This window comes from Myotis brandtii, unplaced genomic scaffold, assembly GCF_000412655.1.
Source record: "Myotis brandtii unplaced genomic scaffold, ASM41265v1 scaffold470, whole genome shotgun sequence".
In the NCBI taxonomy this organism is placed as follows: domain Eukaryota; kingdom Metazoa; phylum Chordata; class Mammalia; order Chiroptera; family Vespertilionidae; genus Myotis; species Myotis brandtii.
This window is the reverse complement of record NW_005367953.1, coordinates 4,599,803-4,618,798: the sequence shown is the minus strand read 5'-3', so window position 1 is coordinate 4,618,798 and position 18,996 is coordinate 4,599,803. Positions and strand designations below refer to the sequence as shown.

General features: G+C 38.7%; 1 pseudogene; it reads left to right on the top strand.

Moving 5' to 3' along the window:
- The window catches only part of LOC102256018, a 16,603-nt pseudogene extending 2,890 nt beyond the window's left edge, over nucleotides 1–13,713 (top strand).
- Nucleotides 13,714–18,996: the final 5,283 nt, after the last annotated feature.

The window sequence follows — 18,996 nt, the reverse complement described above, 5'->3', positions numbered from 1 at the left end:
CGCAGGTGGATGGGGCCACGAGATTACGTGCCGAGTCACTAGTTGTAAATAACTGCGATGAACACAGAGTGAATATATTATTTTGAATGAGTATTTTGAGTTTCTTCAGATATACTAGTATTCCCAGAAGTGGAATTGGTTGAATTTTTAGACAATAATACTGAACTATCAGAGAGAGAAACTAAGAAAATAATCCCATTTAAAATTGCATCATAAATATAAGGTGCCAAGGAGGAAATTTATTAGACACTGAAGAAAAAAACTGAAGAAGATACAAATAAGTGGACACATATACCATGTTCGTGGATGGGAAGAATTAATATAATTAAAATATTCATATTATCCAAAGTAATTTATATATTCAATACAATTCACATCAAAATACCAATGGCATATTTCACAGAATTAGAACAAATAATCCAAAAATTTATATGGAACCACAGAGACCCCAAATATCCTCATCCTTGAGTAAGGACAAAGTTGGAGGTATTGTGATACTCGATATCAAACTATATTACATGGCCATAATGAGCAAAACAGTGTGGTACTGAAATAAAAAACAGAAATATACATCAATGGAACAGAATAGAAAGCTTGGAAATAAACCCACAATATGGTCAATTAATATTTGACAAAGGAGGCAAGAACGTGAAATGGGATAAAGATAGTTTATTCAATAAATTGTGTTAGGAAAATTAGACAGATATGTGCAAAAAATGAAACTAGACTACCTTCTTACACCAACATAAGAATAAATTCAAAATAGATTTAATACTTAAATGTTAGACTCAACACCATAAAAATCCTAGAAGCAAACACAGGCATTAAATCGTGGACATTTCCCGTAACAATATATGTTCTGATATTTTTCCTTGGTCAAGGAAAACAAGCAAACAAAAAAATAAACAAATGGGACTACATAAAACTAAAGTTTTGCACAACAAAAGAAACCATCAATAAAATGTAAGGACAACCCACTGAATGAGAGAAGATATTTGCCAGTGATATAGCTTAGGGTTTAATATCCAAAATTTATAAAGAACTTCTACAACTCAACAACAAAAAACAGTCCAATTAAAAAATAGGGAAAGAACCTGAATAGACACTTCTCCAAAGAGGAGACATATGAAAAGATGCTCATCATCACTAATTGTCAGAGAAATGCAAATGAAAACCACAATGAGATATCATCTCACACCTGTCAGAATGGCTACTATCAACAAATCAATGAAGAATAAATGTTGGTGAGGATGTGGAGAAAAGGCAACCCTCGTGCACTGTTGGTGGGAATGCAGCCACCATGGAAAACAATATGGAATTTCCTCAAATTCCATGCTGCCTTATGACCCAGCAATTCCACTTATGTAAATCTACTGAAAGAAATCTGAAACACTAATTGAAAAGAATATATGCACCCCTATGTTCATTGCAGTATTCTTTACAATAGCCAACATTTGGAAACAGCTCAAGTGCCTATCAGTAGATGAGTGGTTTAAAAAACTGTGGTACATTTACACAATGGAATACTATGTGGCTATAAAAATAGAAGGAAATCTTACCCTTCACCATAGCACAGATGGGCCTGGAGAGTATTATGCTAAGTGAAATAAGCCAGAGAAAGACAAGTGCCATATGATTTCACTTACATGTGAACTCTAATGAACAAACAAATAGAAACAGACTCATAGATACAGCGAACAGATTAACAGCTATTGGGGGTGGGAGTGGGGAGCTCTGTGAAAAAGGTGAAGGGATTAAGCGAAAAACAAACAATAAATCTCAGACACGGATAACAGTATGGTAAGTGCCAGAGGGAAAGGAGGTTGGGGGAGGTAGAAGAAGGCAAAGGGGGGATAAATAACAATGGAAGGAGACTTGACTTTGGGTTATGAACACACAACACAATATACAGATGATGTATTATAGAATTGCACACTTAAACATATATAATTTTATTAACTAATGTCACCCCAATAAATTCATTAATTATTTTTATAAGAGAGTTTAGATCCTGTAAGGAGCTTGGTTCAAATGTTGAAAAGTTATGGCTTACGAACAAGCAATTGAAAAGAGAATCAAAGGTTGGGAAAAGAGAAAATAGGAAAGTTGTATATAAAGAGGTCTTATGAGAAAAAGAATCATAACATTAAAATTGAAGACTTGGATCATAATGGTTAAAGCAGCGGTTCTCAACCTGTGGGTCACGACCCCTTTGGGGGTCGAACGACCCTTTCACAGGGGTCGCCTAAGACCATTGGAAAACACATATATAATTACATATTGTTTTTGTGATTAATCACTATGCTTTAATTATGTTCAATTTGTAACAATGAAATTGGGGTTCACCACAACATGAGGAACTGTATTAAAGGGTCGCGGCATTAGGAAGGTTGAGAACCACTGGGTTAAAGGCTGCATATTGAGATAGAGACATGCAACACATTCCACAATACTGGTCAATTTCAACCTATACTATGAAGGACTGAATGGAAATGACTCTCCCTGAGACAAGGGTGGAGAAGTTGAGCCACATGAATGCCTGACTTTCAAAAGCATTAAGGCCAAAGGCTTTTAGAGCCAGTTGGCAGCATGTGCAGGGATGGAAGTATCAGGGTATTATTCTTATAAACATGGTATAGGATCTTACATAAGGGAGCAAAGAGGAAGCCTTGATTGGAAACCTTACAAAAATGGCTATATATTCTTTATGATTGTAGAAACATTTTTATATACAAACAGATGGACTATGGTAGCTTTGATGGGAGGATTAAGCAGTAAGATGGAGGAAAAAAAGAAGAAAAAAATGAGGAAGAAAAGGAAAATGTTGTGTTTTTAAAATTGTTTGGAAAGAAACTGGAGTCTATGATGGAATTTGGTTCTCATGACTGAAATATTTTTTTGGTGTTGGAAAAAGAATTGCTGTCATATCTGTCTTTAGAAATTTTTTTTTTCCTGATGAAAATCTTGTAACAAAAAATAATTTCTTTAAAAAATGATTTAATTCTTAAAATTCTTAAAATTCTTTTTAAAAAATTAATCACAAATAAAGGTTTCCAGATCTGATGATGAACCAGCTCCAGCTCATGGAAGACCCATGTGGCAGCAATCAACCAAGCATTCCACTGACAAGAAGTACTTGGATTTTACTATAAACTACAAAAAGAAAATGTCTAAAAACAATTAAAAATATTAGCTTACTTTGATAATGAAAATAAGGGATTTTTATAATTATATGAATTTAATTTTGAATTCTCAAATTTGTAAGAGATTAAATAATATATTGACTTCTAATGATAAGAGAAATATGTTAGCTATAGACAAATTGGAATACATTGAAACTCACATTGCATTTTTATCTTGCTTTAACCTAATGTTATATTTTGAGCAATTTCCCATATCTAAAACAAATTTTCAAAAGCATAATTTTGCTATTGCAGAGTGTATTGGACAGACTCTAAGGGTAGTCAGTACTAATATTATCACCACCACCAGGTGTTAACACTCTGTATCTTTGAGTTTGTGTGGGACCTGTGACTTGCTCCTAGTCAATAGACTACGACAAAGTTGACAGGGTGTACGCTGTTGTTATGTCATAGAAGAGAGCAGCACCCATGTCCCAGGAGTCGCTCTCCGCTGCCGGTTTTAAGGAAGTACACAGCCATGTTGAGAGCACCATGTGGTAAGGGACCACAGGTGGCCATTAGTTGCTGAGGATGGAATGCTAGGTGACAGCCAGCAAGAAACTAAGGCTCTCACAATCCCTGTGTTTGGAAGCAGATTCTTGCCCAGTGAAGCCTCCGATGACACTGTGACCCTGTGGACTGCAGCCTTGTAATATCCTTAGCAAAAGACCCAGGATTTTCAAACTGATGAAAATATAACAATCAGCACAATGTTCTAAATGAGGCCATGGGATTGCCTAGGGATTATCAACTTGGATAATGCCTAGGCATGCCCGATGAAAGTTTGCTGAATAAATTGGGGATATCTGAGGACAAAATTATTTATGCTCAGTAAGCTGCCTAGCAGCTTATCACCCAAAGCAAATAAATGTATTTTTAAAAGCATTCCACATGAGGTTCAGTTTAACAGGGAAAAGGGTTTGGTTTTGTTTTCCTATAGGCTCATAGACTTAATTGACCCAATTAATCATCGTATTTCCTTTCTAGGTTTATACTGTTTCTTTAAATGTCTTGAAAACTTATAAAACTTATTTGGGAACCCCATCCTATAAAATTAATTTCTAATTCAATATAACAGGTATATAAAACATGGCTCTGAATGCCATACATTTATGAATATTTATAATACAATCACTAATAGTAATGTTTTTAAAATTTTCTGGTCAAATAATTATAGGTATTAACTTATTGGAAAAGTTTGACTTCCTTAAAAGACCCTGATTTACTTGTGAGACTTCCAGCCAAACCTCTTCAACTATTCAAGGGAGAGCTTATTCGCCGCCCACAGGGGACAGATGGGCAATTAATGACTGGGGTGGCCGAGGTGAGGGGAAGTGAGAGTCCCTGAAGAATCCTGGTTTTATCTCATGCAGGCAGTTAGTGGGCTGAGTATCAGCAGATCCTGGATTTTTCAAGACAAAGCTGTGAGATTCAGATTTTCAGTGAGTTCTTCTTGCTTTTAAATGTATTTCAAGTCAAATAAAACAAGTCTACAGCTTGATTTAATTAACAGGTTTGTGACTTTCAGTTTTGGTTTTTACTCCTCAAATATGACAACAATTGTTAACCTATTTAACCACTGAGGGGAAAAGTAAGTGGAACTGGGAATTAATAGGAACAAACTTACAGAAAGGGATTGTTAGTCAGTCATAAAACCAATAAGTCAACATATGTACTTTCTCTACGAGATCAGAACATCACCAAAGGCTTTTGCCCTAAAATTCACAAGCAATTGAAATTTGAGAACATGTGCTTCTGAAGACTTTTTTGAACACATTTTTTGGTGGAATAAATGCTGTAATAAATATGCACAAAATTAATTATTCAAAAAGAAATGAAAGCAACAAATAATATCAAAAAAGGTCTGTTAGTGGCATATCTGGTTGTCATGAATGTAGGCAAACAATTAGCAGACTCTCAGTTCTGCTTTCCAAATACACTGCATTTGATCACTGAACTGGATAGTGCTCTATTTGGCCAAGCTTGCTCTGCATCTTGAATTTCAAAAGCATTGAAGTAACCTTATGAGCCAGCTTTCTTGAAAGAGTTTCCCCTTGGTAGACATAAAAAATGCAAAGTATTCTATGAAAATATGCTCTCAGAACTACATGATACCATATCCAGCCAAACTAAAGCTCTTCTGACACATGCAGGTCAGGTTGCACTGTTCTTTTCATTTTAGCAGAGGCCTCGGTTTTTATAACTTGCTATGTCAACACCCTAGTAAATTCACATCCTCATTTGAACTTCTGGGAAATTAGACAATTGCTTATGTAGTTACAAACATAGGACAGACCATTCACAGGAGGCTTTGCCCCACAAGTCAAGTTTCACCTAGATAGACCAAACTCTCCATCTTATTGATGAGCTCCTCCACTTAGAGAAAAGCATAGGGAGTCTTTGCAAAGGTCTTGAGATTCACACAGAATAATAAAAAGAAAATACGCAAGGACTTGAAGTGGGAAACCACACTGCTTTCCAAGAATAGGAGACGAGGGGACTCTGGAGGAACGTGTAAGTGGGCACGACACATGGGTCAGAGGCTAAGCAGGTGGGAGACACAGAGAGCAGAGCATGAAACCAAAGTGGCTAAAAGGAGCTCTGGTAAGAGACAACAGACAAGGAGGCAGGAGCCTTCTGCAGTGCAGACTGAGCAGTTATATAATGGATTTGATGGATGTGGTCAAATGGGCCAGATAACTGAGCCCAACATGTTCCATTTATCTCTTAATAGCAAAACCTTTCTTTCTTTTGTTTTGAAATATCTGATTAATCACCTCAACTCTAATATCACTCATTCTAATTACTCCTGTATTGCCAATCAGCTAGTCAACAGTTGCCAATCTTAGGGAGATAGAATTGATAGCATTTTGTAGCTCTGAGGGGAGAATTTTGTAGTTAGAACCTTGTGGGTTTTGAGGCAGTTACCCATCAGCATCCTAGAGTGCCCTGCCCTCTTGCCAAATTTTTATGAGTCAAAGAACAGAAGTTAAGTGAAAGATGCACTGTCCACAAAGTCATCTCCGAATTTAGATTTTGGGGGGGGGGGGGGGGGGCAGGGAGACACCATATATGGTTTTTCTAAGTTTCTAAGTCAGGACACTAGTAACAAGTGAATAGGAATATTTTAAAATCATCTATATCCCATAATATGGTTAAATAATTATCTTTTTAAATATGCCTTTTAAAGATATAATTTTTAACTTAATTAATTGAATTCCATATGTTTTTGAATTTCTAATTGCAAATCAAAAGGGTCTAGTAACTGTACATTTTAAACATAAAGCAGGCATTAGTAGATCGGTCATGTGTCTGATGTTTGTTCTTGATTCATCAGACACAATTCATGTCAAGTCATTTATCTTTTTTTTTATTTTCAAGACTACAGTGGATACACTGTGTAGTTCAGCAGTTAGACAAAAATGATTATTATGTCTCCTTAGTTTCTGATAAATGGTTGGGAATATAAAAATGAAACAGCCTGGCTGGCATGGCTCAGTGGTTGTGTTGACCTATAAATCAGGATGTCACATTTTGATTCCTAGTCAGGGCCCATGCCCAGGTTGCGGGCTCCATCCTCAGTGTGGGGCATGCAGGAGGCAGCCGATCAATGATTCTCTCTCATCATTGATGTTTCTATCTGTCTCTCCCTCTACCTTCCACTCTGAAATCAATAAAAACATATTTTAAAACAACAGAAATAATTAGTGTACAAAAATTTTAGTAAAGCATGTTCATGAATAGTGGCTTTAAAAATATAAGAGTGAAAATTATCTGATTTCCTCAAAACAATGGGAGTAGATAAGTCAATTAAATTTTACTGAATATTTAAAGAACATGCAAATATTTGGAAAAGAAGGCAGAACTTTTAGAAGGATTATTTTTATATGTCTGATAGAAAACTGTATTTTGCAGTATTGCTAGGTTTTCTATAATAGACATAGTATAAACATACTGTTTTTTCCTAACAAAGAAAATTAAGATTAAGATAAAAAGATACTTTCTAGGGATTAAGAAAGTTGCCTGCCAAAAATAAGCACTCTCCTCCTCCCCCCATGTAGCCACCACCACCACTACCATCATTACCTCCTCCTCCTCCTCCTTCTTTTGTTCAAAGGTTAATACACTTGGTATGTTTCCAGTTGAAATTTTGGCTCACTGCTGCCCATCATCTGACAATAATCCCTTTGTGTTCTTAGGTTACAGATTTATTTTCTTCAAATGTATTATATTATCATTCTTGGAATTAAAATTAGAATCATTACACAAGAATAGCTTTGGAATCCCAGAGACAAGGGTCTGATACATTTGTAGACATCAGTAGATTTCTTTGAACTCCTGTCCAAATCTCCCTAAACAGTTTGAGTTGTTGCCTTCTGTTTCTTTAGTTTTCAATACCATTTTTTTTGTTCCAAGCCAATATTTGAGTAAATATCTGATTTTCTGTAAGTTAAAAAATATTGTTACTTGGCAATATTTTTCTGACTACTTGTTTACTTTGTAGTCACAAATTTATAAATTTTCAAATATTTTTAAAAATTTATTTCAGAGAGGAAGGGAGAGGGAGAGAGAGATAGAAACATCAGTGATGAGAGAGAATCATTGATTGGCTACCTCCTACATGCCCCACACTGGGGATAGAGCCCACAACCTGGGCATGTGCCTTGGCGAGGAATCAAACCATGACCTCCTGGTTCATAGGTTGAGGCTCAACCAATGAGCCACACAGGCTGGGCTTTGGCTGCATTTTTATAGCATTTGATTATGTCCAATAACCTCCTCTTCCTTGTTTTCTCTTATTTTTTTCCTATCAAAATCAACTTCATCTAGTTTCTATCTTTTTTACAGTCTATGTGAAACTTTACTCCAATTTAAATAAAAATCAATAGTTCTTTTTTTTCTTTGGAATTTCTTTCATTTTATGTTTTCTCATTCCTTTTAGTCCCCTTTCCTGTCTTTTGACTAAAGTTTATTTTCTTGTCTTTTTCCCACAAAACTTTAAAAACTCTGATTAGTTGTTTTGTACCCCATCATTCTTTTCTTTATAAATCAATGTTTAAAAAAACAATCATCAACAGTAGAACAAAGAGGCCATGCAGGTATGCACATGACCATCCATCTTTATAAAGAATCGCAGTGACTCCGATGGATCAAAGATTTTTTTCCAACAAACATTCTATACTTTCTTTTCCATTTGAACTTCACTAACCTTTTCAGAGAGGTGGATTCTATTAACCATGCAGAGACAGTGGTAACATTTGACCTGTATCTTAATGGAAAGCAAAAGTTTGAATGAGCAGAGAAGAAAGGAAAAACACACTCGTGGACTATAATGAAAGAAGACTAAAACTGTGGATTTGATTAGTGGGAGGTAATGTTTGAAAAGTGTCGTGGAACCCATCCTTGAAGATTCTATATTGATAATACAGAAAATCTAACGAGAAAGCCATTGGGAGTAGAGGGCTGTAGTCTTTCATGTATTTTCTTGGGTCATTAGTAATGTAAGTTGGAGTTGAACAAACTAAAGAACAAGTATCAACTTTAGGTGCACTTTTAATTGTGCCTAAACAAATATTTGTATATCTTCTGAAAATGGCACTCGCGAATAGGACTAAATCTATGAGTCAGGATGTGCTTTAAAGTCTTGCTTGTGCTTTAAAGTGAAGAAGAAGAATATAAAGGTATATCTCCCTGGGACCCTTCCGTTAGTGTCACTCTTATTAGATTGCTGACTATTACAAAGTAAACTAAAACACAATTACATTTAGCCTCATTGGTCAAATACCTCCCTAAAACATTATCTCTGTAATGAGTGACAGGCCCCTAAAATATGTATCACATTAAGCAAATACTAGCAGGTATTTCCTGACTGGCACCATCAGGCTATGGTTTAGAGAGCAATTTACGGGGAAATCTTCTAAGCTCTCAGTCTGAAGTACACAATGAAAAGGGCATCCGCACTGTAACAAGATGCTCAACTGGATTTTTTTCTATTATCTTTTAATTGGGAATAAGACCCAAAAGTGAGAGAAAAGATGCTAGTTATCGCACAATCTAAGTTGGAGAGATACCAGTAAGCCCCCAGCAGTTAGGATTAGCTATCTACCTGCCAGGCGTATTGAGAGAGGCGTGTTCCCACTACCAACATCCCTAACACAACTTATGTGAAAAAAAGAGAACTGTGATCGGGTTTGAATGTAATGTTTGTGAAGAAAGTGCTTTCTCTGTGAAACAAGTGTGTGTGAAAGGTGTGGCAAAGAGTGACTTAGTGCTGAAAGAAGGTAAGGCCGGCACCTCACCCCTTGGATGAGCGCTCACTAAGCGGCAGAACCCACAGGCCTATCCTGGGGCTCCGCCAGAGGGAAGTGTGATGACAGCATCCTTGGAGAGGTGTTCGGAAGTCTTTGTTTCTAGCATGTTGTCAGTTTAAGTAACTACCATGCCCTTTGCCCCATGGTTGAAGGGAAAGAGAGGTATGAAATGTGTGACAAACACTGTGGAGAATTACTGAATGCAGGACATGGTCCAGGCATTTCTATGTGTGAGGTCTGCTGGAGTAGCTCCCTGTATCAGAGTTTGAAAAAACCATATGGTCAGGTGCCTGGAAAAAAATGAGTTTTCACTGGCCTCAGAAGAACACAGAAAGGAGCCCAAGCATTTTCTATGGCTCCATATGTTGGAAAATTTAGGATAACAAATGATAGGGACCAATGTAGACTCCATGTGGCTCCTGGGCCAAGCAAAGGGACACCCAACTCAAGAAATACATTGTAGCCTACACTGACTGGCTTGGACAGAGACAAAGGAGGCAGCTCACTGCCCCTCTGAGGGGAGAATGGTTTTCTAGTAACAGAGGACGTGAGGGACAAGAATATTGTTCCATGAAACCAGGGTGACTATAAATCAGCCATGGCCTCTAATATAAAAAAAACAACAAAAACACAAAACAAAAAACAAAACAGATAGAACTAGAGCAAGCCAGAGACACTTTCCAGAATTGAACACTACAACCTCATAAGCAGAGTCTTCTCTTCCTCACTAAAGGTGTACAAGAAGATGGCCCAGAGAAGTAGACTCAGGGAGGAGAGAAGGGAGATCTGCTAAAGAAAGTAGAGGAACTGTGTAAGGAGGAGATCACGCCTCTCCTTCCCCACCCACAATTCACGCCACTGTGTCCACAACCAAGGTGGGCCTGGTAAGGTATGAGTCGGGGTGGGAAAGTGGGGGAAGAAGTCAAGCTTGAAGTTGAGTTTGAGGCTGATCTTATATGATGAACAAAACTAAGTTTCAACCAGCAACTGAGAATGTCTTTAAACCATAAATGGCTGGAAAGTTAAGAAATCTGACCAAGATTTCATTACAGGAACGTGGGATTGTCACTATAGCACATGGGGGGAAGTTGTAATTAAGACACTCAATAAACTGACTAATACTGCAGTAAAGTGAATTGGAAAAGGCTCTTCCATTCCTCACTCCACAGCTTAAGAAGAGTGTGATGGCCTTGAAGTGACTACTTATTTGTCTCATCTCCAAATCAGGCCATAACTATGTCAATTTGTTTAAAAAGCATAGTATTAGCCAAGGTCTACTCTAGAGTATAGCATGAGTGGTTAAAAAATATGAGCTTTGGAGTTGGAAGTTCTTGGGATGGAATTCTAATAGGCAAGTCATTTTCATCTCCTGCAGCCAGCCTCAGTTTTTGTTTTTTTTCATCTGAAGAAGTAGAGATAATTACTAGTATACTTACTCTGGATGGTTGATATACATATTGATTGGAATGATTTATGAAAAACACTTAGTCCTCAGTAAGCACTCCCTACATATTATCATTGTTGATATAAATAAAATAATTCTCTGCCTTTCTGTCTAGCTGGCAGTTAGATCATGATAAAACTCAATTATTATCAACACACTAACTTCTGTACTTTGTTCCAATTAAAAGTGCCGAGGCCACATTGGCCCAGGTTCATAATGGTGCCCTGTGAAAGTACTGATGGGGAGAAAAACCTTGCTGAGATACTTAGAAAAAATAAAATATTGGAAGTGCTTGCTAGCCAACTAACACTTTCGGGGGAGATCATTTTTTAAACTGATCACTATTTGCTTATGATTCAAGGTGTAGTTAAGAAAGCAAATACTACTCTAGTACCTACACGGGTCTTTCCTTCAAGAGTTTTTCTTCCTTTTCCCCTCATTTGATTTGTTCTCCACTAAATTAAAGTGGAGAACAAATCAAGGTGGGAAGGACTGAACTCTGCCAAGGTGGGAAGGACTGAAATTTGATCAACTTATAAATATTTGTTCATAAAACTCTAGTGTTTTTCCAAGTCAGTATTTCAGTGTACTTGGCTCCCCAGCCCACTGGAGGCTGACACCAGCAGCCCAGGAAGCAGGAGTTACCCTCAACAGTCTAACCAGGCTGTTGGCACAGCAGAGAAAAACATTTGACATGCAAGTACCCTCAACTCTTAAAAACCGAGGAAAAACTATGAATTAGAATAATTTGAAAAAAGCATTCAGAAATACTTTGGCAAACAAAGAATTTCACTGGCCATCATAAAAATCCTTCCCAGGAATTAACTGTCGTTTGCCCCCTCACCTTCTTCCCTATTTTTCCAAAGGATGTAAGTAATACATGGGAAAAACATGTGGTGATGTCTTTTTATTTTTATTCCTCTAGACCACTGGTCAGCAAACTGCGGCTCGCGAGCCACATGCGGCTCTTTGACCCCTTGAGTGTGGCCACGAAGTTTCAATCGCACTGTATGTGAGCGCCTGCACGAGGTATTTTGTGGAAGAGCCACACTCAAGGGACCACAGTTTGCCGACCACTGCTCTAGACGAAGTTATAAACATTCTACTCTATTTGACATTAACAGGAGCACTTAACTTTCATAGTCTCAATCACAGTCAGGGTCTGAGATTTTGTGAATGGCTGAACTGCCACAGTTGATTTTTTAAGAAATATTCTTTCCTACCATCTTTTTCCACTCCAGGATGTTCAAAAAATAATTTCTATTTTCAGAATATCTATTTCTAACATCTCTAATATCACCATCACCAAGACATACACTTAAGGCATTTTTTTCCTGATGCAAATTGATAAGCCCAAAAGTGTTATTGAAAATAGACTATAAAGAAAAATGTGAAAAAAAGTTGGAGAGGAGAAGAAGGGAGAAAAATTGGGACACATACCTAAAAAAAGAAATAAAAAGCTGAGAGTGGAGAGTGTTGTGTTTAAGTTTACCTCAATCTGTTCCATTAATTGCTTTAATTCTTTTGCTCAAGATAAGCTGATTATAGAACCTTTCAGAATTTACATTATGGTTCATTTTTTTTCCCTGCTTTGAACTCTTTCAATTCAATTTCAACTGAAAAAAAATTATCCCCTGCTATCACTTTAAATTGCCAAAATTTTACTTCCAATCAGTTCTATTCATTCTCTTTAGGGCAGGTTGATCACATACAAATGATATACCAAGATGAGGGCCATCTTCAAATAAGACTATTTAAGACAGCCGCGAACAGCTCATCATTTTAAAAAAATGAACCTAAAGCTCCCCCCCCCTAAAATTCATATATCCATTTCTGTCAGAACACAGTGTGCTCCAATGCCTGAGAATATTAGGTTAGAATATCGGTCTCATATTATCTAGATACACCAATCTGAGCTGCGCTGATGGAAGAGAGACTCACCTTCATGAGTTACTCTTAGGCCAGGGCCCTAAACAGACAATGAGTAGGGAAGGGAAAGGCCTGGGAGAGTCAGAGCTGAGATGGAAGCAATGATATAAAGAATGTACTAGTACAGAGTCCCACCTGCCGCTGGCTGAGCTGTCACACCGAGTCGGTGCACACCTGGCAGGACCAGGGCTGCTGAGCGACCTACATAAACAAAAATGGCAGCTTTGCCAATTTGAGAATTTACCCACATGGATTGGTGTTGCTGGACCTTCTGAGTTGCGACGGCGATGCAGAAGGCAAAGAAGTTGACAGTCTTTTGAACAAAGTAGAAGAAAGAATGAAAGAACTGAGTCAGGACACTACTGGGCGGGTGAAGCGACTGCCACCCACAGTTCGAGGAGGGACTGTTGACAGGGACTGGCCGACTGCTGATGGCCGCCTGGTTGAGTGCGACATAGAAGAAGTGGTGTGTGATGAAGACTCACCTTATCAGAACATTGAAATTCTGCACTCGAAGCAGTTTGGAAATATTCTCATCCTTAGTGGGGATGTTAATCTGGCGGAGAGTGATTTGGTGTATACCCAGGCCATCATGGGCAGTGGCAAAGAAGATTACATTGGCAAAGACGTGCTGATTCTGGGAGGTGGAGATGGGGGCATTTTATGTGAACTAGTCAAACCGAAACCAAAGATGGTCACTATGGTAGAGATTGACCAAATGGGGATTGATGGATGTAAGTAATACATGCGAAAAACATGTGGTGATGTCTTAGGCAATCTTAAAGGAGACTGCTATCAGGTTCAGGATTATCTAAGGAGATTGGAAGGTATCTCCAGATATGCTTGAATTGGATCACCTTGCAGTTTCAGGAGATGTAACATTTGGCAATAATGTTTCATTAAAGTTATCATCATTGCAAATCATGGTGACCGAATTGACATCCCAACCTGGAGCAGTATTAGAGAACAAGATTGTATCTGGGGACCTTTGTATCTTGGACCACTGAAAGGAAAAATATATTATATACACTTTATACTAATCATGGGCTAGCTTCTTACAACAAAATGTTCTCTAGCATTCTATAATAGGCAGGTACTTTTATTGTGTTTACTGTACCTACAGTGTTAGTTTTTAAAGTAGGGTTTTCTGCAGTATGCTTTTATTTTAGTGTGAGAAAAGCACAGATGGAAGCAATACTTTTCTTTTTGGGAGAGGATCCTGGAAGTTCATCTTAAAGTGCAATATTGTTTAATCTTAAAACTGGGGCAGCTCTGCTGGGAAATCTTTTAACAGAGGCCTCAATGATGGTCACTTTGAATTGCTTGTGATTTCAAAAATAAAGCTGTGAAGCAAAAAAAAAAAAAAATGTACAGTTCAGTGTTCTCCCAAGCTTGTACCAATTGAAGCATTCCGAAAACAGCAACAGCCACTCATTGAATTCCTTCTCTGCTCCATGGGCCTTATAATCACACATTGAGTCCTAATAACCACCCTGTGAGTAAAGTACTAAAACCATCATGCCATGGACATTTGTTTTTGCCTACTTAGCATCTATTTCCCCTTTTCGAATGAGCAGGCTCCAGATTTTGATTGCAGATCTATCTACTCCCTATGCTCAGTCCATCTGTTTGGATATAGTTCTATCTTCAGCTCCAGGAAACAGAGCAGGTGACCGAGTCCGGCTATGCTAAACAGGCCATGCCCTGAACACAGGAAGTGGTTGGGTTGGGCATATTTTTGGAGAACAGAAAGCTGCTTTTTAATGATCTTTAACCTGAAAGGTTATAGATTGTAGCTGCTAGAAATGACCTTCCACTACATAGGCAGGGGTTGGGGGTGGGTGGTGGGTGGGAGGAGAACATTATGAGAATGGAACCAACATAAAGCAAAGGGGGCTGAGATATTAGTGAGAGAAACAAGGTCCTAACTGAGTCTCCATGACATCACTTGGGCCCTGGATGAAACGGAATCCTAAATTCACACCAACCCATCAAATTTCTAGTCACTTGAACTAATCCATTCCCCCTTCATGTTCTTGAATCTGACCGGATTGGGTTTTCTGTGTCTTGCAATAGAAAGAATCTAAATTGATGTGCATGATTTTAGAAATAAGAAAACTAAGACTCAGAAAATTTTATACTTACTCAAGGACATTCAGCAAAGGGCAAATCTGGATTTTGAATCCAAATCTCTTTCACTCAAAAAACCATATTCTTCAATACAACATGAAGCATGAAGGCAATGTTTTCCTTTTTAGGGGTATGGCTAGTTTTATGTGTCAACATGGCTAGGCTATAGTGCCCAGCTGTCTGATCAAACACTAATCTAGATGCTGATGTGAAAGTATTCGGTAGATGTGATTAACATTTACCATAGTTGACTTTAAGTAAAGCAGGTTATTTTCCATAATGTGTATGGATGGGCCTCATCCAATCAGTTGAAGGACTTTAGAGCAAAAACTGGAGAAAAAGGAATTTTGTCTCAAGAGTATAACATAGAAATCCTGCCTGTGCTTTCAACCTGCCCTATAGATTTTGAACTTGCCAGCCCCTATAATCATATAAGCTAATTGCTTTAAATCCACTCCCCTCCCCTGACTGATACAAAGAGTAACTGAACACCACTTAGATAATGTGGAAAAGAACCAAAGAAAATATATTTCTCTCCCTCAACATGTGACCTTCCCGAACAAGGCAAGAAGGACAAAGCTCCATGATTAAGGCCATAAAGATAACATCAAATGCCTCATGAAAACTTTTGTTTGTTTGTTTGTTTTAAGTGAAAAAAGTTTATGAATCTTCATAAATAACGAATGTCCAATCCCCTGGGCAATACTTTTTAAAATGCAGACTTAACGCTGAAAATAAAAGGCAACCAATTGGCACTGGTTTGAATAGGTGTGAGAAGGTTTTCACATTCTTTCAGAGTTCAAGTGCAGTTAGGGGCAGGGACAGAGTTTGGAAGGAGAGCTGACCGATTTTACCTTGATTCCTGCTTGATTTCTCACATTAGTCTCTCCCATATTCATAGGATCCACTGAAAGGCTGCAGCATTGTTCAATATAACGCAGAGGGTAACGGAACCATTGGCTTGGCTTCATGCTGCAACTGTGCTGATGTTTGCTGAAATGCCCAAACCCAATGAAATAAATAATTCACAGTTTCCCTGAAAAATATGAGGGAAGGGCTCTGACGGGTTGATAAAGAAGAATGCCGCTGTCCATATCTGCTTTTAATCGATGCAAGACTTCTCAACTCTATCCTACTCCTCAAATAAACTATGAAATCCACAAAAGCCCAAATTGGGATTCTTGTTTTTAGCTACAGCCATTTTAAATTTCTGTTAAGAAAGGTAAGTCAGATGATTTGCAGCTTAAACTATAAAAGGAGTTTTCAAAGAGACTATACATAGGGGAAAAAAAAGTTTGGTAGGTTTTCCTTTTACTACAACATAAAATGTGAAACAGAAGCACAATAGCTTAATGAGTTTCTGTCTCTGTACTGTGACAAATCTACAATTTGGCCATTGTAAAAGTAATGATATGTTTCATTAATTTCATATGTTCTTTTAATAGAGTATTTGGAGGGAAGGCATTTTTTGCTTTAGAAATTAGAGCAAAGAAAGCTGATAAAAGCTTCAAGTTGGTGTTCAGTACTTCCTGGAATACATTAATAACATTCAACTGTCTTTTCAAACACACAGACAAATCTCAAAGCAATGCTTTGTCTTCCCAGTCACAATCCTAATAATGGAAGACTAGCAATCCTTACTGAGTCTCTCCCTACAATCCCCCTCCCTCTTCACCCCTTGCACATTCATGGACAATGCACACACACTATGTGTTTTACTAGTACATTTGGATCTGGAAGTTAACATCCTATAACCCCATGCATCTACTCTGCTACTTCTGGACAACATCCTCGGTGCCATTTCCAAATCTCTTCTAGGGAACCCATTCCTGAAACAAGCCACATAATTCCCATAGTCTCGCCTTGCCTTTTCACAAATATCCTCATGTTGCACATCCTTAGGTTGGACCCTCCAGAAGCTGACCCCAGACAAGGGTTTGAACACAAGAACTTATTTGTGAGGGGATCCAGGAAGCACCTGAAAAGGGGAAGGGGAACATAGACAGGAAGGCCAAGAAGCCATTCGAAGAGGCACTACTGAGTAAGTTACCTTCCTGGGCAATGGGGGTGTGATCCCGCTGGGGACTGCTGGGAGCCAGGGTAAAACACAACTCGGTTATTCCCGGTGCAGTATTTACCCTCTGTCTCCCATGCATCATTGGCCGAGCACCACTCCCTGGGGAACAGAATCCCAGCACCCGGGCCTGCACTAGTTGTGGCCACGGGGAGCTGGTAGGAGGACAGACAAGTGGGTTTGCAGTAAGACTCATCAGCATGTGCAGGACAGGTGAGAGCTGAGAGGATGGGGTGGAGCCAGCATGCTGCTCATGGTGCCATAGGATGTCCTGTTCTCTGAGTCACTCACACAACTCCTTTCTACCTCAATTGTCCAGGTGCCATATGGCAGATTTGTCAACCCCGTTGGTGAAACACATTCGTCTGGCACCCTTCCTCTGCATTCAGAGCCTGACAGCGGTGGGTTTACTTAGCTTCGTCTGCAGGAAAAATCTCTGGCTTGTTCTGTAAGTCTCACAGAGGCAGCTGGAATCTGCAAACCCACTGTGAAATCTGGACGAGATCAATGTCTTTATTCTCAAGAAACATCTTACTTCCCTTAGTGAGATTTCTATCCCAACCCCTTGACAGAAAAATGAAGAAGGGGTGAGGAGCAGGGTAGAATAGGAGAAGGGGAATTTACATCCTAGAGCAAGTTTATATTTAGAAAAAAAGCAATAGTAGTGGGGTAAATTGCAATGTTGGGTATAGTTTTCTACAGCAGGGAAATGGACTTCTGTTGTTGTCTATTGTCTTTCTTGGCAACACCCTTTACCCAGCCTGGGCAATTAAGGGCGGTCCCAGCAGCCCTTCAGGGGTGGGCATCTTGGCACAGACTCTCTTGGCATCCTGAGGTTCTGAAGAGGCATTTTTAATTAAGAGACTCACTCGTTGCCGGGCCTCCATTTATTCATTTATAGATTCATTAGCCCTGCCCGGAGAAAGCATTAATTAATATAATAGTATTAATTACATCATATTTCTCATTTATCTTATCACCCGAATGCTTCCTGAGAGTGGGATTGGTGAGAAGGAAGGCGATAGAGGGAGACTAAAGAGAGATACAGGTGAGTAAGAATGCTGTGCTGGAAATACAAATGTATTTATAAACAAAACCAAACAAGCATATTTACAAACTAAGTATTCGTGGGGGATATGAGTTGCCTCCGCACATCCTTGTCCTGGAGTCCTAAGCCTCAGCACCAAGTATCCTTTAGGTTAACTGCTCGGCCGTCACCTTCATGGAAATAATATATGAGCAGTTATCTCTCCTGCGTTTCTAGGTCTGATTTCCTTGTGCTCAGAGTGATGACATTTCTGACTTGAAGTCCTAGTGTCCCTGGGCCTGGCAGTACATTGGGTAGCACTACTGGGCCACCACAGCACTCTGCCAGATACATGCTTTCCTCACTAGGTCACTAGTCCTTGAAGACAGGACAAGTACTAAATGGGGACTGTGCCGATGTATGTGTGTGTGTGTGTGTGTGTGTGTGTGTGTGTGTGTGTGTGTGTGTGTGTGTGTGTGTGTGTGTGTGTGTGTACATGTGTGTGCCTTATGTATAAGCAATGCATGTGTATGAGCTGAAGGGGAGCATAATAATTCCCCAGTATGCCAGAAATAAGAGAACAGCTGCTTGTTTCAGATATTAAAAGAATGCAAATTGGGTTGAGTTTTCTTTTGGCACAAGAACAAGGAATGCTTAAGTTTCCCACTTGCACTTAATTTATTTTTAGGTTTGTTCACCACCATTTGTCAGGTTTCTTGAGCTTGACCTGAAACTAACCTTTGGATAAACGTGAAGGCAAACAGAGCCCTGAAACTCTATCTGTATGTTCTTTTGTCTTGGGAACTGTAAATCGGGGCATTAGGTGAATAACACAGCTTGGCTTTGTGTCATGAAAAGTAATTCGGGGCTGCGGTAAGGGCAGGATTTATGAAGCTGTC